This window comes from Protopterus annectens, chromosome 2.part0, assembly GCF_019279795.1.
Source record: "Protopterus annectens isolate FY-2018-M chromosome 2.part0, PAN1.0, whole genome shotgun sequence".
In the NCBI taxonomy this organism is placed as follows: domain Eukaryota; kingdom Metazoa; phylum Chordata; order Ceratodontiformes; family Protopteridae; genus Protopterus; species Protopterus annectens.
The window spans coordinates 1,688,890,719-1,688,913,887 of record NC_056728.1 but is presented as its reverse complement, the minus strand read 5'-3'; positions in this window follow the sequence as shown (position 1 = coordinate 1,688,913,887).

The window sequence follows — 23,169 nt, the reverse complement described above, 5'->3', positions numbered from 1 at the left end:
TTCTAGTCTGTAGGTATTGATAATTGGGAAAACTGGGGCATGAGTAGCTAGGCTTAATAAAAGCTCTAGGGCTTTAGCCTTGTAACCTGTTATGATCCTATGATCCTTTTACTACGGAACTGCCATATTGTCCAAATGCTTATTGAGAGCTCACACTAGAGGGAGTTTTGGAAGTCTTAAAGGGTTACAAAGACTGCTTTCATCTCCAGTATTAGATATGAAGGAATGTTCTAGTGATGTGAAAACTCATTGAACTGTCTCCAGGTTGAAATGCCCCTCCCATCCAAGGCTAATGCATCCCTGATTAATGTAGCAAAGAAACAGATGGAAGTAGTTGCTTACGGAGACTTTTTTGTTTCATCTAACAAAAAAGTGATATCTTCAGGATGGATAAATGTGCATCTTACAAACAAGAAATATGTATTCTGAGACCAATGGTCCCAAAAGGTACACCAATGAACTCTCCTGTGCGGTCTTCCATGAATAGCAATGAAGATGCCCATTTCCATGAGACCATCCACTCTGAGACAGGGATATGCTTATAGATGGAAAAGATGAGACTTTGCTTGGAAAGACTGTATTCTGTCTGTAGGAAGTCTTGTGCCACAAACGTAGTGTATCAAATCTGCAAGTTCTGACTGTGAGCAGCTGTGTAGGGTGTATTTGTAACGTGGAGAGATAGAACATTATTCACAGAGAATAAAACAACCTGATGAGAGACTCCCTCACTGAAGCTAGCTATTATATAAACATAGCAGCTAGTATCCAGTTACCTATCTATGGAGTGTATAGGCCAAACTCAGTCTCAGGTGAGCCACGGACAGTGATGTGCATCTGGTAAGTACACAGAAGGCTAAGGTGAAGCTACATTGTATATTTTAGTTTAGATCAGTCACTTTTGGCATTAATACTATTTTAAATGTTTGGTTGCAATTCCAACTTTATTACACTTTTTACTAGAGAAAGTTGGTATATACATATATATATATATATATATATATATATATATATATATATATATGCGTGTGTGTGTGTGTGTGTGTGTGTGTGTGTGTGTGTGTGTGTATGTGTATATATATATATATATATATATATATATATATATACACACACACACACACACACACACATATATATATATATATATATATATATATATATATATATATATATATATATGTGTGTGTGTGTGTGTGTGTGTGTGTGTGTGTGTGTGTGTGTGTGTGTGTGTGTGTGTGTGTGTGTATATCATCTAATTTCAGATTCATGTTGTTAGGTTTTGCTTTAGAAAAGTGTAGAAGTTTTATGAGGAGGTAATGGTTATTTTTAGTGAATGCAGTATGTGTAGTTTCTTTTTGCAAAATTGATTTCACCATGACTAACATGGGTTTTTAGACTAATGTTTCTGATTGGGTGGAGATTTTATGACATACACAGAATGTGGATACATTTGCTGATAATGAAGATAATGAGCATAGGATGTGCATAATTTTAAGCATGTACATCCTGTGCCAGTTACATGTTTTCATTTTGTGACTATATAATTAGGATATACAGACACACACACACACACACACACACACACACACACACACACACACACACACACACACACACACACACACACGTGCGCACACGCACCCAAGAACGCACATGAACACAAATTCAAACATATGCATACATATTATGCATTTATTTATCCTAACGTCAGACCTAAATAAAGGAATGATAATTAAACAATAACTGACAAGTGGGTTACCCACTGTTGATGTGATTTGATTACAAAGGAGAAGCCCAAGTGATGAAACAAAGCCAACCATGGGTAAATCCTCATATACCCACATCCATGATTCGGTTATTGTGATTTTACACTAACGTTATTTAAGAAAGAAATTGTTTACCTTTCTTAAATAATCCCCCGGATTTACTAATCTTCTGTGCAAGACTAGTCTAGTCCTGCATGGAAGCAGCAGTTTAGGAGGAGGACAGCAGCGCACCATGCATATTAATGAAGGGGTGCTGCCTGAGCTCCAAGTCCTACATGAAGCATGGATGAGTGCAGGGGGCGTATCTGAGAGCAGACACTCTCAGAATATACATGCCCCTGCAATGAAGGACTGCAGAAAGTATAAATAAATGAGCAAGACCGCTCATAGGTGTCCGTATATCGCTACCAACAGTCGCCTATGTGTACAACAGCAACACGACATAAAAATTAAAGGAAGAAACCGTTTTACTGTTTTTTAAACCTCCGGGTACAGCTAACCATAGGTGCGTGGGTGTGACCATTGCTTAGCTAAGGTGAAAGCAGCTTAAAAGGCTGAAGAGGTTAACAAGGAAGATATATGCAAATGAGGCAGCACAGCAATAGTGTAGTGGTCAGAGCATCCGCCTAACGAACCCGGCATTCCCGGTTTGATTCTCACTACAGCACATACAATTTTCCAAGTGAAATCTGTATATGAACATTTCTTTACATTATTTTGCTGTATAATCTACTAAATAACATTTAAATGTGAACCGGAGTACTCCATTAAATGCACATGTGAAGTGTCAGTGTCATAATGAATAAGGCACTAGTAAGCAGGTTTAAGCACAAATAAGCAGTAGTAAGCATATATAAGCACTAGTAAGCATATTTAAGTCTGTTTGTGTGGGGGTAAGCATTGCCTACACAGATTAAGCAAAGTAGAAGCTAACAGAGTATGAGAAACTGTAACTGGAAGTTAGCATTGCTTAGCTCCACGCAAACCCACTCACAGCCACGTACAACTGCTTTAAAGTGCCTCAATCACTCTGTACCCAATGGCCCGTGTTCTGCCCAGGAACAAAATAAACAGCTACTGCATGGCTCGAACTCAAGACCCTGTACACCACAGTCACAGTAGTTAACTACTAAGCCATCATTGCAATGCATATAAATGAGGTATCAGCAAACTAATCCTCACCACAGAAAAATCAAACCAAATGTGAACTGAATCTATGTACAGTGTGATGTTGTATAACCTGCCACAGAACATAAATATGTGAACTGGAGTACTGCAGGAAGCACAGAAATGAGGTGTGATTGTAATAAAGTGTAGAAGTTCCCAGGTCCACATACAGTGTATGTACACATGAATCACGGATACCAGACACATATATAACCTGTAATGAAGAATAAATCACTCCCCAAAGGCAAATATAGTGCTAATTAACTATTAAGCCATGCTAACCACAGCACAGCTCAACTTAGTAAGTGTAAGCAATGTGTAGGGGAGCCAATTCAATCTGCCTAGTGGTATACCTATTTAAGCAGTGCCAACCTTATGTAAGCAAGTGTGCCCATAGCTTAGCCTTTTCAAAACCAGCCAATCATGGGAAAGTGTGGGAAATTGGCAGTATTTAAACCCCACAGGTGGGAATACTTCTCATAACTGGTTGTAGCTTCCTACTGCAGGCAGAATGGCTGGTGTGGGTGAAGGCGATTTAGAGCGCAGAACTGGGGCATCCAGGAGTCAAAATTCATGTTATGGCTCCTGGTAAAACACCATGAGTAGAGACTACTGCAGGGCCAGTATCAGGACTCGCCGCATAAAATGGAGGCCTGGGACAGTCTCGCCCATGACCTTACCAGTACCACAGGTATCCCCCGGACTGGTGTGCAGGTCAGGCACCACCATGCTGACCTGAAGCGGTGGAGGGGAGATGTACTGGAACAGTGGATGCAGGAGTCTCAGCAGATGCCTAATGCCCCAGTACTGAGTAAGTACTCATTCTACTGAGTAGTTAATAATTGCCTAGCTTGTGTATACTATGGATAGGTATGGCTAAATATCACTGTATTTCTTTGACAGCTGCAGATGAACGAGCTGTGAACCAGCAAGCCCATGATGCTAGGTTGCAAAGACTGCGCTGCAAGGCAGGTTAGTAATTAGTCTGCATGTACTGTCATAGCAAATAAATATAAGAGCCTTAGAAAGTGTTATACCAGTAGAAATAAATGTGTAATAGTCTGTGAATAAAGGTATAACCCCTGGAGTGCTTCAGTTTACTCTTCTTTCATATGTAGGCGAACTGTTGCATACTATAGTACTGCTGTATTTTAAGCAGTGTCACCCACACTGTGGTATGCAGATAAAATCTATATGAAGTCCTGCATAACAATGTTGGAAGTGCAAAGAGGTCAGTGATATTGTACAAGGGAGGGAGACTTAGATAGAAAACAGTAGAAATCTTTACATCCGTTCACTAATAACACAGTGTACTGTGATGTTAGCTATAATTTTTTGACACACACTGCAGGGGTTTGACTCCTGGGAGTGCTACTAAGTTGTATGCATAATCATACCCCACAACTGTACAGATTTTGTTACAATGTTCATATAGAAAGCTGTATGCATAATTATACCCAACAACTGTACAGAATTTGCTAGAATGTTCAAATTGAAAGTTGTATGCATATTCATACCCCACAACTGTTCCAATCTGTCCAGCATGTCCAAATAAACGACCCATATCACCAGCCTGTACCCTGTTCCCCTAAAAAATCAGTGTGATGATCCAAGAAATGTAGGCAGCCTTTAATGACATATAACTGATAGTCAAACATGTACATAGTCATAGAATGTATATGAAAACAAACTTGTCATTCTGGCACCTCACCCAAAGTGTATGACAGCAATTCTCAACATATGTTGCATTAACACCTGCATCTTGTCACACCTGTATGTAAGACACAGATCACATATATAATAATCTATAAACATACTAGTGTACAATATAAGGCCATTGGGTAGTGTAATAATACATGTAAGGAAAAGATCACTGCAGTGACTAAGAATGTTGTGAAAACTACAAGGATATATTAGTTGTTAACTGAATGCTCTCTTTCACCCCTACCATATGTACAAAATAACCCAATGACACTCCTCAACTGGTATGTGTACACTCCACACTTTTGTTGGGACATATGTCCTAATGGTTTATAAATATTCACATTTGCTTCTATGCATGTGCCATGTTAAAATACACCCATATTGGTGGCCTGTTGCCATCAATGAAACCTGCATGCTCTTGTAATGGCCACCATTGTTCCATATATGCATGTGTTCTACTTGGTCTGCAACTGTGTTAAATCTGATGTTTTGTGTTAATGGGAATACCTATGCATACTGTTATAACTAATCCAGAATGCTGTTGAATGTTACTAACCCATATCTGTCATAAACCTGCTACAACATAGCTCGTATGGGAAGGCCGGTCCCAGCGGATCCACCTGTCCCACATCAGCTGGCCATGGCACCGGGCACCAGCACATATGGGGCTCAGCCTGGACCTCCTCCTCCATGGGCCCTGCACCACTTTTGGGTGGAACAGCTGCAAGGGATGGGGATCATTCCCCCGAGAGCGGGTGCGATGGGGAACCTGTGACCCATCAACATGTCCAGGCTGTGGTGCATAGGGAGCTCGATCTAGAGTTTTGAGAGTGGCTACACCAGCTTGAGGGCTGAGTGGCACAATTAGAGGGTGAGCCTGCCCCTCCTACACAGTCCGCAGCACAGCCACCTTTGGGGCCATGACAGTGCAGTGGTGACTGCCCATGGGTGAGGACTTCAGTCTCACTGTTTCCATTTGAGGGCTCGTGGGCTTACGACTTCCAAACACCCCTCCCTGTCCAAGATGTTTACCCCCCACATGTGTCATATAATGCCCTTGTATGTGTCTTATTTATCTTGCTTGTTAATCTACCCAACCTACCTCCCCAAATATACCTACTACCCTTCCCCAACATCCCACTCTCACCTGAAAAAAAATGGGCAATCTGTTCCCAGAAAAAAATCTCACCCCATACATAGCTGCCCATTACACAAAAATGTCCACTGGACACATGTTATCTGGTCTAATTGGCATCACAACGATTTTATGTTGTCCTCACCCCTCTCTCAGGGGTTTGAGGGTCCAAATCTACCTCCAAATTCAGTGTATATGCACAGCTGTTGCTGTAGAAGAAATGGGCAGCTATAGACCTTTCCTATACCCTTCCTGCACATGCCTATCTATTTCCCCTACTGCCTTACCCTCTTTGTGCCCATTTTTCACCACTTTCTTATCAACCCTTTTTTTCTTTTCTTTTAAAGAAATTAGCACATGGGTAAGCGAGAGTAGGCACTTTTAAGCAGCAGTAAGCGAATTTAAGCTTGTTTGCGCAGGGGTAATCTCTGCCTACACAGGTTAAGAAATTTAAAAGCTAATAGAGTATGAGAAACTGTAACTGGAGGTTAGCAGTGCTTACCTTCGTACAAACCCACGGAAACCCACGTACAACTGCTTTAAAGTGCCTTAATCGATCTGTATCCAATGGCCCATGTTTGGCCCAGCAACAAAATAAACTGCCTCTGCAAGGTTCAAACCCAGGACCCTGCACTCCATACACAAAGTGATTTACCACTGAACCATGACAGATATACATAACTGATGTTTTCACAAACATATCATCCAGCACAATCTGTCAACAGTACAGGAAATGTAGTAATATCATACCACATAACCTGTTAATGCAAGAAGTCTGGACAAAATATGCCACAATGTGGGTACAAATGGGATATATGTCACCTAATGCTCTAATACACTTAAAATGTTGCTAGTTACACAGTTATATGTATTAGAACACATATGTAGAAGGAGATGAAGTCTGAAATACAAAAGTGTCAGCACTAGTTACTGACGTCAATGCTGCGATCATCCATGTCAATTGCCAAGTGAATGAGGTACTGGCCAAAATATGAGCCGAACATGCATGGACATATGGACAGATATATATCTGTAAATGTAGACAGTCAGCTATATGTAGATATATATATATATATATATATATATATATATATATATATATATATATATATATATATATATATATGTGTGTGTGTGTGTATGACTCACAAATAATCATATAACATCAGTTGTATATAGATACATAAATATCTTCATATGTATGTATATATATATATATATATATATATATATATATATATATATATATATATATATATGTGTGTGTGTGTGTGTGTGTGTGTGTGTGTGTATATATATATATATATATATATATATATATATATATATATATATATATATATATTTATGAGATATATATAAGTACATACACATATACATACACATATACACAGACAAAATGTATTAGTAGCCATACATATGTAGAAGTAATGTGGAAGTACTGCGTGCAAAGTATATCCCTCACCCACAAGCCCTTTAACTGCCACCTGTGAAATGTGTAGTGTGGCAACCATTCCCTCAAATGAGAATACTGACATTAAACATATACCCACCCACAATTCAAAGGACATGACACAACACACAGGTATGCATACTCAGAAAACCTTTACTTGTGTACTATACAATAATGTATGTCAGTACTTACACCACATAAATTTTGAAATATGTAATCAGTGATGAATGCAAGGCCCACACAAAACAGTAGATGCAAGCAATGTGGATATATACCATACTATGAAATCCAGGCCAAGGCCTTCAATTAGTAGAACAGTTGACATAGAATTTGCCTTCAAGATACGTAACCATCAACAATTACAGATGTAGTTCAGCAGCCTCCAATTACACCCTGTAGTCAAGCCCTAGGGGGGAAAGTAGCACTTGTGTTAATGTCACAATATCTCATACATAACATCGCTTAACCTAACATCTCACTATCACACTGAATTACCCTTGTCTTAACAGTTATATCCCTGAAAGGTGTCACAGCCTAGGTTAATGGCATTGAACCCCCCCCCCATAAAAGGCTGTGCAAGGGCAAGGAACACTGTATACCACACACTGACCTCTGGAATGTACAAGGGCACATATGTGTTCTCTAGCTGTTGCCCCCATATATATGGACCTTACCCAACAGTTGGTGCGGGAGTCCATGATATGACTGGGATGATAGCAGTAATGCTAGTGGTAAATAATGATAGGCCATTACCTAACAACCCCTTTCTGTATCACAGCAGGACAATGACTGGCATATATGTGGGGGACAGAGGCAGGAACAAAGGGCCATATTTGCATTATTGCTGTTACACACCCAGGAAATAGCTGGTGTTACAGGACTTGTTGCAATAAACCCTTCTGCAGGAATACGACATTGAAATACAAATTGATGTAGCACTCAACTGACAGAATGCCACTGATATATCTGGGACAATACCTGTGTGGTGCACATTCAAAACCTAACTGCCAATCCTCTTGCTATCATATGGATAGGCCCACAGTTGAGAGCTATGCAGACAGACAACATCCCATGCAAAAGTACCATGAACACAGAAACCCTGTAAGACCAGCAAGATACAATGCACACAACAACACTACTCACGCTGTCTGTAGGGCTGCAACCTTACCCAAATGTGTATTTGGCCTGTGTCTGCAGGTTCTGCTGTAAGAGGTATTGCTACCTGCTGTCTGTAACACTGATGTCCACACACAGGAAGGATGTCATCCATACTAGAAAGGTGAAAGGACAACACCCACAGAAGTCAGCAATTTATAGTACTGGGTTGCCATGACAGTGGTTATCTGAAGTACTACACAGCAGGCTGCATGCAATTAGCAACTGGTGGACACTGACTGGTGCAGAGGCCATCACCTGATCACAGCCACTCCCGTAGTGGCAGTACCAGCCCCTGCACTGTGGGGGGGGGTGCTGTCCACAGACCATCGTAGCAGACCAAGTGCACGTGGCCCTGGCCAGTCCCAGGAGGGGCCTGGATCCAGAGGACATCTGTCAACCTCTGGGGACAGTACCTAATCCGGCTTTGTATCTGATACTGCCTGTGTTACCTCTGCCAGGTACAGGTCCCGTGTCCGTGGCCAGAGATGGTGAACTGCAAACCCTCCCAGGTACAGTCTGCAGCAGTCACACAAATCCCCATATAGGGCAGCCACATGGTAGAACTGTGTGCATGCAGACACACACACATAAACAACAAACCTAGAACAATCACATACCTACACACACTACATCACCATTGGCCCATAATAGTCATAACAGTACTCAGCCCCCTCACACACACACACATATGTTGTCAATTGTATGTCTCAGCCTAGGCCTCTGGCAAACCAACAACACACTCTGTGCATATGACGATACCTGTGCCACACCATGCCATCCATAACATTGATGCAGGGACAGGCTAACATGGTGCTGATGCACAGGGTGACTGTACAACAGTGTAGCAATGAAATGCTATGTAGCATGTTGTCAGCAGTAAAGTGAAATGCTAATATATTGGAAGGTGTAGCTGTGCAGCCATGATACATTATAGCTGTAATTAACAATGTTGTATTGTTGCCACCAGTATCTATTCTGATTGTGTTGTGATTGTCCATGTGCCACATGGCCAATGGGTATAGTGTTGTCAGCAGGCCTTCTGCAGTGGACACCAGTAGGTGTAGTGGGTGGTACACATAACATGGCTGGGTACAACACACAGAGCCTTTGGTTTGGATGCAGTGCAGATATAAGACTGTACACCTGGAGGTATGTCCCCGTGCAGGTAACAAATCTGTTGCCCATGTAATCCCACCAAGATGGGATAGGCACAACCACACATTAGTATATATGCATATATGCAATTTGGATTACATTGAACATCCTAACAGCAGGGTATATATCCCTTTCCCCACTCTACTGCAGTCCTCACCTCAGTGACATGGGTGTGCCAATGCTGGTGGCATAGCCCTATCCTTAGGAGGGTGTGAGGCACTCTACTACTGTGAATGGTGTAAACAACAACTATCAACCTGATAAAATACACTGTACAGTATTACAGACAGCTATGTGGGGGGATAGACGCAACAGTAACTGCAATGATGGTGGATGTGTCCACAACAGCCACACCCAGTAGGAACCCAAGTATTACTGCACACCTCTACAGTGTGTAAGAGGGCATTAACACATCTATGACTTGTGAAGGACTGTATGTCCACAGGATGGCACCTGTGGAATGTTGGCATTTGCCAAGCAGTACTGGGGGAAACATATTCTGTGAACGGAGGTAGATCCCTTAACATCTACACACATTTCTACATGTTGGATGATGTACAAAAGCCTGCTATGATCTACATAGGCTGTGTGCACCTCCTAACCATCATCTACACCTGTCATGATTGTGTCAAGGAGGTATACCAGGTGCAGGTAGTATTCTCTACCATTGACAAGTCCAGCATTGGCAAGGTGCCGGGTGTTAAGATTAACAGTGACATTGGCCATGGATTCATTGTTGATATGTTCCATGTCCCTGCAGACCAGGCTCATCAGGCTACTGGGAGGTAGTTCCTAGTTGACATGGATTTGTGGTTGTCCTTGCCAACATTGTTGAATCCATTGTCAGGTGTAGGCCTGTTGGATCAGATGAGGGATCCCAGCTACTTACTGCGCCTGCCCAGGGGGTTCCCCCAGCATGACACTTCATTTGACTGTACTGCATGATATGTTAGTAATGCTAGCCTGACATCCTACAGGTGGGATGGAGAACTGTTAACATGTACTGCCCTTGTCATGTAGGGTCCTGGTTATGGGATCTGCTAAGGTTGGTAGTGTATTGCAGGCCAGACGTGTTTGGCTGTGGGGGGGAGAAATACCTATCCATGCCTGACGTATGTTGTCTGTGTCTCTCAAACCCATCAATGGTGCATGTGCACTTATATGTTGTGGTCATGTTCCCAATTTCATCTAGAGATGTATGCCCATATATACCTATATAGATATATATGTGTTTACCTTTGAATGGGAGACAATCATTTCTTCGAACGGCCCTTTCTGCAAACTGGGAGGACCATTCCATCATTTCTAACTGCACTGCAGTTCAAAACTCAGCAAATGGAAAAGCAGCTTCACTGAATTATAAATTACAAGCTGGGATACATATCGTAATGCAGGAGGGCAAGCCCCCTTGCACCCCCTCATCTGGGGAGATGGGTGCCCCACAACCCTCCTGTTATGATATTCCATCTCCGGGTTTGCACTACAGTGTGGAAAGGGACAGTTTCCCCATACCCATGTTAGCGCCATCCACACCCAAAATGCCGAATCTGCAATGAGTGACTGCATAGTGACATTCGCTCATTGCACATACGATGCATTTATTCCAGGATTGTGCAATATTAAAAACTTACTTTTGACCTTCCAGCTTTCGGAGACATGTTTTCTCCTTTTGAAAGGTGAATCTTATATATGCTTACATATATATATATATATATATCTATATATATATATATATATATATATATATATATATATATATATATATATATATATATATATATATATATATATATATATATATATATATATATATATATATATATGTATATATATATATATATATATATTGCTGTATGTATGTGGATTTATGGATGTATACATATATAACTATTGGTGTATGATGTGTATCTATGTATACATGTATATTTTGGCTATATATATATATATATATATATATATATATATATATGCAATTCTTTAGCTATTTCAACATATATATAGATATGTTATATCCATTTAAATATATATATATATAGACATATATATATATATATATATATATATATATATATATATATATAGATAGATATACACACACATGCACATTCATCTACATGTTGGAATACATCCCCCGTAGTGTTGAATACTTGGGCTGGATGATATGTATGTGAAAACATCAGGATTATGCATATCTGCCATGGCTTAGTTGTAAATCACTTTGTGTATGGTATACAGGGTCCTGGTTTCAAGCCGTGCAGGAGCTGTCCATTTTGTTGTTGGGCAGAACACAGGCCGTTGGATACAGAGTGATTAAGAAACTTTAAAGTAGTTGTCCGCTGGTTTGCACAGGTTTGCGAGGAGGTAAGCACTGTTAACCTTCGGTCAAAGTGTCTTGTACTCTGTTAACTTTTAAATTGCTTAACCAGTGTAGGCACTGCTTTGCTCCACGGAAACCTGCTTACAACTGCTTTAAAGTGCCTTAATCACTTTGATCCAACGGGACGTGTTCTGCCCAGCAACAAAATAAACAGCACTTGCAAGGCTCCTGCACACCCTAGACAAAGTGATTTACGACTAAGCCATGACAGAGACAAAGAAACTCAATGTTTACAGAAACATATCATCCAGTCTTGTCATGCAACAGTACAGAGAATGTATACCAACACCTACATCTCTATGTGTGTAACTATATTAATATCTAAACAGGTACAACATATCTATATATGTATGTATGTATGTGTATGTGTGTGCATATATATATATATATATATATATATATATATATATATATATATATATATATATATATATATACATATATGTGTGTTTCTAACACTATATACATATATATCAATATATATGCACATATATACATGCATATGCCTAAATCAACACATATATGTGTGTACACCTATATGTTGACATATGCACAGCAAGTTGAATATGTATACGCAGATATATACCTATGTAGGTATATACGGACATAGTTTTATATATATATGTTAGCAGATATATATATATATATATCTATATAGGTATATATGGCCACACATCTGTAGATAGCAATGGCAGATTAACAAATACACATATGTGCACATGCACCATTAATGAGGTTGAGAGGCCTCACACACTATACATCTCATACGAATAGGAATCCCCCCACAGCCAAACACGTGCACTCTGCAATACACTACCAAGTACAGTCTGCCTCCCATAGGACATGTAATATGTGGAAGCCATCAACATCCCCAGGATACAGGTATAAAGATATATATATATATATATATATATATATATATATATATATATATATATATATATATATATATATATATATATATATATATATATATACATAGAGCTACATGTGACTACACATACACACGCAGCTATATGTACAGTATGATACATATGTAGAAGGTGCACACAATATGGAACAGCCACTATGCCTACAGTTAACGCCTGAACAACTGGACACTGTATGGGCCACCCATGCAAATGTCTATCATTGCCCGCAACATATACCCATAGAAAGGTCACAGGAAAGATGACATACACAGGTTTGCAGAAATGGGAAACTTTTCATTGTGTACTATTACACTTCCATATGCCATGTCATATAGCTGTTCAGACACTGACAACCATATAAACAGAGCACTGCAACTGTGAAACAGTTACACTAATACGGTAGTCTGGAAAGGTTCACAGCTGTTGCTGTCTAGGCCATGCCCTTAAAATTCTACATTAGTGAAGACAGAATGGGCCACAGGATACCAAAGAATCAACAGTATGTACTGCAGGTGTGTAGTTCAGCAGTCTCTTTCTACACTCTGTACAAACTCACTAGGTGGTAAAGACATTATGTGATCAAATGGATTGTAACTGGTACATAACAAGGCATAACTGACACCATCACAAGCTCACCGACAAACAGAACAGTCTGTATGGCAGGAGGCAGTAGGCTTGCTGTACCCCAATTCATGTAAGTAATGTAAATATAGGTGAAGAATATGGTACTGTACATCCAGATACCTTGCACACCCCTGATACCCCCACATTTTGTAACAGCCTAGGTCATTTATGGTGCTCCCCACATAGACTCGATAATAGAGGCCCATATACCACTATTATATACACTGGCCTCTGGAGTGCATACGGGCACACATGTATTGTGTAGGTGACTCCCACACATATATGGCTCCAGCCCCACTGTATGTATGGGGGATACAACAGCAGTTGACTAATGGCAGCAATGGCAGTGTGATATACAGCTCACTACAGAACAACCCCCAACAGCATGACATATGTGCAAAATTTGGTATGTAGATGGAGGACAGAGGTTGGAACACAGGCACATATGTAGAACAGTGTTGCCATACACTAAGCAAGATGCTGGTGTTACAGGATAGTCTGCAATGTACCCTTAGTCAGGGAATTGAGGTTAGAAACAGAAATGGATATAGCCATGTACTGATAGCATGCAACACACAAACTGCCAGTGTAATATCTGACACAGGACCTGTGTGCTGGACGGACAACACATGATAGGCATACCTCTGTCCAGCAAGAGAATAGGCCCACAGTAGTGAGATATGCAGTCTGCATTCCAAGGTAAACTAGTATGTACAAACAAAACACACACACACACACACACACACACACACACACACACACACACACACACACACACACACACACACACATACACCCTTAACACCAGTGCTATACAAAACATATCACAACTCTACTCACAGTCTGTCTGTAGTTCCTGATCCTCCTACAAATATGTGGCTGCCCTGAGTGTGCAGGTTCTCCTGTAAGAGGTATTGCTCCCACACACAGGAAGGATGTCTATCACACAGGAAATGTAAAGGGATCACGCCCACATGATGTAGGGATTCATAGTGGGTGGTTGCCATGACACTGGTAATTGGAAGTACTACACATGTATAATTATATATATATATATATATATATATGTATATATATATATATATATATATATATATATATATATATATATATATATATGTATATATATAAAGTATATGTACATATATGTCCGCCATATGTCCTGGACATGGAGTGTAGCCCTAACCCAGCCCCTATAGTCCCAAAGTCATAGTGCATGGGGATGGCAGATATGTATAGCAGGTATATTACTAGACTATTGCTACTGTCATTGGGATTGTCTTCACAGATGTGGTGTGTGTGGAAGGCCACATCTGCTTATGACATGTGTGCCATTGCCTACTGACAGACATCCTAAGGAAATCATTGTAAAGTACTGCCGCTAACATGTAATGCCCCTCTGGAGTGCAGCAGAGATATTGGCCAATATATGTGGAAATTCGGACACACACTGTAAAGTCCAGAGGTATACACATAATCCCTTAGTGCACAACATGTGTACCAGACCTGACAATATGGATGTAGACAGCCATGTAGATGGTTATAACACATAATGACTGGTATACATATGCCACCATAGGTTTTGGATTCACACACTCTTGTCTGTCCTGACACATAATGACTGCTGGTACAGGGGTGCCATGGACACATACTACCCACTAAATATTGACATACATCTGTACAGCATCCCACTGCTCTATCTGACATACATGACTTTTAATGGAGACCTGGCAGCAGTAAATCTGGCAAGTATCTGCACATGACATCTCACAGGGTAAGTACACTAAGCTGCTAAGCATCTAACAATGCACTGTGCAGGCTATAGGCAGACTGGTTCAACACTGTCCTACATCTCCTATGGGGGAATGCACATGTACCTGCATATATAGAAGGCTCAACAGCCATGTCACAGCACAGGGTAAGATACACCTGTATGAAAGTGCATAACCACAACCAATGTGAACACAGCCACATATGGTAAGCTAGCATAATATTACAGTATATGGACTATCTGTTCTACACCATCCTCATATGTGCCACTCACAGAATGACCCTACATATACTGGGCTGCTACACAGTTTGGTCTGATGGCTGTCTGTGGTACGGGACATGTATTTGTATGGCCCTACAAACATATATGCCAAAATGGTACCATACAGTGGGGCAGCATGTAACATCAGATAGAAGATGAGCTAGAACAATGACATCTAAAACAGTCTATACACAGGCTAAAGTACATATTAACAATATACACACTGCCGACATTCACCATCACCACACAGACCTTAATACTATACAAACATCCACAGAATGTACAGGTTATGTCATTAAATATAACCCCTACTGTACATGACGTGTCACAATCTGATATATCACTGGCCTGTTATCATATATGATGACACTATTTATGGTGTACAGCACATATGCACCACTTCATGCACAACATATGTGCAAAGGTTGACAGAGGTGTGGCTGACAGCCCATACACAGGGCCAGTATAGCCATTTTGCTGTGATAACCTCATATATTTACCATTGTAATGGGGTTTGTTGCAACATATGTCCTATGAGGGATATGAAGTCAGTAAGTGTCATGGCCTTCACCATCTACAGACTGCAATCCTCACACTACCTTCTGCATTCCACAGATAGATGCACCGTGGCTAACATATGAAACCAAAGGCGCAACACTGCCCATTCTGCAGATGACCCTGCAGATGGGGATTCCTCATATACATGGGACTGATATGGCAGGTACTGTGACTTGTACAACAGGCATATCCAGGCAAACACTGTTAAACCAACATTACTCCAAATGCAGTATAGCAGCACTTGAAGTCTGTAGTCAGGTCAGGCATATCCCCCTCCCATTTGTTGCCATCTTTCCACAGTGTATGTTGTTAGAGGTAAATCCCCAATTCATCTGAGATGCTGTTTGCCAAACAACAGATCTAGTTCCTGCTCACAGTGACTGAAAAGGGCCAACACCACCATGATGTTCCTAGGTATTGGAGTGTGTTTCCATGCAATTGGCTATGGGAATGTTACCACAGCTGTTCCACATGCAATCAGCTAGGGGAGGGCTGCAATTCATGCATCGGACATCAGCTGATCATGAGCATCACTTAAAATACACACATGCTGCTGCCTAAGTAAAGCAGGTGTGGGTCTCCACATCCATCAGAGAGGGAGTTGGGAAGGCAGACAGAGGCAAATACATGTCAGGGAGGGGTGGGAGAGTAAAACTGAAGCATGTTTGTGTCACACACCCACCAGCACAGGATATCAAACCCATGACAACTATGTAGTGCTATCACAGTTTGATGCAGTTATTGGATGTGCCACATGGGTTACCTATTGTGGAGCACTCAGAACATATATGTGATGGTGATTGACATCTGCAACAGGGATACGGCAGATATACGGTAGGTGACGTATACATGCCTGTCTGCATTAACAAGTGCCACTGTCAGCACAGGCACACTCACACAGGAATGCACACACATTGACACACTTGGCAGGGCCAGGAGTGCAACTCATCACTAGTGGGATTGCCGCAACACATCAATGTGCAGGTATCACAAGCACCACACGGGTCATATGGATGTCGTATGGGCAAAGAGTATGAGGAGGTGTCAGACAGACAGCATGCTTCAGTATGCCCTGGAGGGTTGTAGGGAGTGTGGATGTGGACATACGCACCATACAACACACACACAAACACACAGGGTGCCAGTTCTGACACGGATGGGTGCATGTCTGCATGGGTGTGTGGTGCTCAACTGTGCCAGCAGGCTATACAAGGGTAGGTGATGGGTATACCTCGGCATCAGGCCACATGACAATGGTCTGTATTGTGGCTCAGGTCAGTAGTTTCTGCATTTGCCCACACAGGTGGGTATTGCATTCCTCATCCAGTCACCTGAGTGACTATTGTGTGTGGCCAATGCTGTGCATCACTTGCCATGTATGTGTTCCTTAGTCCATGACATGGATGGTGTCTGTGATGTGTACACCTCCCACATGCATGTACAGTGACATGTGGAACTGTACCTGGGGTGTCTGGCCCATGTTGTGAACACAGATTATCATCAGATGTGCCAGTCCTGCCCACCTGTAGCAGAAACTGGTAATGGACAGCAGGTTTATCCTGCACCTACATTGATAGCATGCTAACAGCATTCCCTGATGTCAGTGTCATCTGTCCATACAGGGCATGTTGTCAGCATGGTATGTCCATTGTGAGTCACATGTGAAGGCACCACAGGTGGTGCAGGTGTCCGTTGGGGAACATGGTGGAGATGCATTGTCTGCATGTACGTGCATATTGGACAGATGGCCAGGGTGACATGCCCACTGTAGCCCACTGCTATCACTGCATAGTTACTATCAGTGGCCAAATGTGCATATGATACATGGGTTGAGCGTGTGCTCTGGGTAATAGTGGGGTTGCTAACTGTGATTGTCTGGCCTTGATGTCACATATATGGGTATAGCTTTGCACCACAGCTCCTCAGCTATTTTACATCTGTTATCCCTGTATGGTTGACATTGGGATATATAGTAGGGCCACTATATAAAAACTAAGCAAAACCCCCTCCACATGTGTCACACAATCACAACCACCTCTACACAGGATACGAGTTACAAACACATCCACGCCTGTCATGTCTGGGAGTAGAACCCCTACCTAACCAGTTTACTACATTACAAAACTACTCAGTTATAGTACACGCCACAGACATTATTGGATTGCTTTTTCCCCAAAGGTGTATTTCACAACGAATGACATCAACAGGATTGCCAAACATGGGAATTTCAACTGTACTGCGAGTGACTAGCCTAAAATGCATTATTCCCTACACAGACAGTGAGAGGCACACACAAAACATCCACAACCAACATGTGTGAGTATAGAACCCCTGACCAAGATCTATATTACACTACAGCATGGAGCTATTATAGGATGCACCACAGGGGATTATTAAAGAAATCCTTCCCCAAAGGTGTATTTCACAATGAATGACATCAGCAGGATTACCAAAATAGAGCATTTCAACTGCACTGCGAGTGACTAGCCTAAAATGCATTGCTCCCTACACAGACAGTGAGACACATACAAAACATCCACAACTGACATGTGCAGGTATAGTGCCACTGAGCAAGGCCTATATCATACTACAGCAGGGAGCTGCTATAGGTCACACCACAGGGATTACTAAAGACTTTTTTCCCCCAAGATGTATTTCACAATGAATGACATCAGCAGGATTGCCAAAGTAGGGCATTTGAAATGTACTGTGAGAGAGTAGCCTATAATGCATTGCTCTGTACATAGACATTGAAACACACACAACATATCCAAAACTGCCATGGGTGGAGATGAAACCCTACCACAGTTCTAAATCACACTACAGCAGTATGCAGTTACAAGACACGCTAAAGAGATTACTGGGCTATAATCTTCCCAAAGGTAATTTTCTAGGTGAGTGACATCAGCAGCCTTGCCAAAGTTGAGTATATGAATTGTATGTAGTGTGAGTAGTCTAAAAAGCATTGCTCTCTAGTCAGACACACACCTACACATTCACACACAAACACAGTTTCCAAGTCTGGGGTTAAAACATCTACCTAACTACTTTATCAGACTACAGCAGTATGCAGTTACAGGACACACTACAGAGATTTTTGGGCTCTAACCTTCCCAGAGGTGTATTTCTAGGTGAGTGATATCAGCAGCCTTGCCAAAGTGGAGTATGTGAATTGTACAGAGTGTGAGTAGCCTAAAAAGCATTGTTCGCTACTCAGTCAGACAAACACACAAACACACACAGTTGCCAGGTCTGGGGTTAGAACACCTACCTAACTGCTTTATCACACTACAGCAGTACACAGTCACAGGATGGCTTCAGAGATTACTGGGCTATGACTTTCCCAGATGTGTATTTCTAGGTGAGTGACATCAGCAGACTTGCCAAAGCTGAATATATGACTTGTACGGAGTGTGAGTAGCCTAAAAAGCATTTTTCTCTACACAGTCAGAGACAGACAGACATGCACATAAACACACACTCACGCAGTTATGGGACACGCCATGGAGATTACTGAGCTACAGCTCTCCCAAAGGTGTATTTCACATTGGATGACCTCAGCAGGCTTGTCATAATACTGCTGTGGGGAAGGTGGTGTGTGCATGGGCCATAACCCATTCATGTAGGGATTGACATGCCACATGTGGGCACACACGGGGCATATGTCACAGGTACGTGTATACAGCTACTAGATGACTACTTCCTTGTACAGTCATGTTGCACAGCTGGCATAGTGCACCACATAGTCTGTCATGCTGACAGTTACTGGTGGCTAGTATCTGCAGTGACTGACATCTGCACCTCACGTGTTTTGGGCCCTTTGGCTGTGTGCAGGGTGGGACAGGCCTGGATGGCTCCTTGTCACGGTCACCCTCTTCCACACATCTATGTCCAACTACCTTTGGCTTATTATGGTGTGTTGTCCTTACATATATGTCTGTATTCCTATCCACTGTGTGTGCAAAGCAGGAGTGGTGCATACTGACGTGTCTGCACTAAGAACTGTGACTGCCAGATATGTCTGGTCCACTGGTGTTTGCAGACATGGCCTTCATGTATTTGTGTGTGAGCATGCCCAGTATGGCCATCTGTATTGCATGTGTGGATCAAGTCCAGGTAGTTTGTACTGCAGTGCTGACCTTTGTGTTGTACACCAACAGGTAGCATGCTGTGTCTGCAGGGTATTCATCTGTCATTTGGCATTGACAGTTGCTACATTTCTGCATAGTGAGGGGGGACACCTGACTGTTTCTACATTTCTACACAGGTTTGGGGGGGCACACCTGACTGTTACATTATTTCTATGTAGGATGGGGGGGCACACCTGCCTATTTCTACATTTCTACACATAATTGGGGGGCACACCTGACTGTTACTATATTTCTATGTAGGATGGGGGGAAGGCAGACCTGACTATTTCTACATTTCTACACAGGAGGGGGGCACACCTGACTGTTATTATAATTGTACATAGGATGGGGGGGCACACCTGACACTTGTACACATTTGCTAGGACTGTACTGGTATGTTGGGTACTCCATTTCAGTCTGTAGTTTTATCTATTATGCTGGCTAGAGGCATACCAGTGTACTACAGATCTTAGTTTTAATTACCTACATATTCGTTTCTGACTTCCTAGCCTTCACAACTGACATCCAACTGCCTGGCCTGCTGTAGTCTGTCTGTGTAGGCCTGGGGGAGGGGTTACCCATAGGGCTCATTCATAGGTTCATAGGTTCAAAGGTAGGTACTAGGCTTTCTGCCCAAAGGCATTTATAAGCCTAGCCGGAATGTGTTGGCTTTCACCTCCCCCTTAGATTAGTTCCCTGTGCCTCTGTCCAGCAGAGCCATTGAAGTGATCCCTGGGGTAAACTTTCTGTTTCCCATCCACTCGTCAAGGTTTCTCTTGAAGAGGGTTAGCGAGGAGCACTGCCTAATGTAGATTGGAATCTTGTTACAGAGCATGGGAAGTCTCTGGGACAGGAATCTATCCCTCCAGCATGTCCTATTTATTGTTGTGGTGAGGTTTAGATCCCTGGAGCATGTGGCTCAAGGGGATATGGTTTTCTTTAGGTGGAGTATGTCCATCAATTCTGGGCTGGACATGGCCTTGTATGTCAGGCAGAGATCACCTCTGAGTAGGTGGTATGCAACCGAGTACAGCTGGAGTTTCTTCAGTTGAGCTGCATAGGGCATCTGCTTGAGGCCAGTGATCCTCTTGGTGAGGTACTTCTGTGGTCTTTCCAGTTGTTGCAGGTGTCTTGTAAGGTACATCCCAAATGGGGCATTGTACTCTATGATGGGTCTGATGACTGATGCATAGAGGGGCCCAATGACCTCTTTCAATCTGGATCCAAACCCTTTTGTGATTAGTTGGGCCACATAGAAAGATTTTCTAACCACTTTGGCAATGTGATTATCAAAGGAGAGGTTACTATTTACTTGGGTCCCCAGATCCCTTATTACATCTTCTATATTTAGGGGGCTACCACCTATGTGGTAGTTTGTGGGTACTTTGTTTTTTCCAAAGGGGATGACTATGCACTTTTTGGCATTTAGCTTGAGGCCATAGTTTTGACACCAGGTATCTATCTCAGTGAGACCCTTTTGGAGGAAATCTGTGTCAGCCAGAGAGTCAATTATAGCCCCTAGTTTGCAGTCATCTACGAACATGGTCAGCCTTAGTCCTCCTGTGCTTGCCTGTACCTCTGAGAAGTATATGCCATACAGGAGGGGTCCTAGGACTGAGCCCTGGGGAATGCCACTTGGAAACAGTTTAGAGTCAGACCTAGCTCCCGCAACTCTTACCATATGGGTTCTGTCCATGAGCCAGTTGGCAACCCATCTTATGACATAGGGGTTTATGGTCAGGCTGGTGAGCTTGTCTACAATACCTGAGTGGGGAATGGTGTTGAAGGCCTTTGCAAGGTCTAGGTAGGCTGTGTGGACCACCTTTCCCTCATCTATAGCCTTGGTAACTGTCTCAAAGAAGTCCACCAGGTTTAGGAGGCATGATCTACCCTTAACAAAGCTGAACTGGTAGGGTCCAGTGTTTGGAGGTTTCCAATCTCTCTGTTAATGAGATCCATGATGATGTGCTCCATAGCTTTGCAGACCAAGCTATTCAGGCTTATAGGGTGATATTTCCCGAGGTCCATTGTGGCTCCACCTTTGTGGAGTGGAATAACCGTTGCTGTGTGCCACTCTTTGGGCATGTAACCTGTGGAGAGGATGAGCTTAAACAGTGTGTTTAGGTGAGGGATTAGTTCATTTTCGAGCTCGTGTAGGATGCAGCCTGGGACACCATCCAGTCCCATTGATGCTGTGTTTTTGGCTTTGGAGAGAGCTGTTTTAACCTGAGTGTCTGTGATTTCAGGGGCACTACATTCTTCTGGTATAGTTATAGGCCCTTGTGGGGGTGAGAGGGGGGTGAAGTTTGCACTGAACCTGTCTGCCAGGATGTTGGCTACATCTATCAGGTTCAGTGTATTTTTTGCCATTCTGCACTAACTCCGAGCAGATCTGAGAATTGCCACTTAGATTCTTGACATAGCTAAAGAATGCCTTGTGGTTATCTTTGGAGTCCATGGCAATTTTTCTTTCGTAGCTAGCCTTGGATGATTTTATGAGGGAATGTAGTTTCTTGATGATACTGATCAGGGATGTCTTCCCTTCTTGGGATTTACTCTTTTCTGTACTACTTTCCTCCTTCTATTGTATAGCTTGTTTATGGCAGGAATCCACCAGACTGGTTTCCTTTTCTTGGAGGAGTGAGTCTTGGTTTTGTTTGGTATAGCATGATCCATGCATTCTTGTAGGTGCCCGTAGAGTGCATTAGTAAAGGATTTTGCAGATGGACAGTGTTATCCTTTAGCATGGGGGCTTTGAAACTTCCCACCTTGGTCTTAATTAATGTGAAATTTGCTTTTGAAAAGTTTTTCATGGTGGTTTCTTTGACTGGGGGTGGTGGTGGAATGCGGATATCCAGAGTGATTAGTTTATTGTCAGATCTAACCAGCAAGGGGTTGACCTCCGGTGTGGAACATTGGTTGCCCATGTTGGTGATGACCAGGTCCAATATGTTGTCACCTCTGGTGGGAGTGTTGACCAGTTGATCCAGGGCATTTGA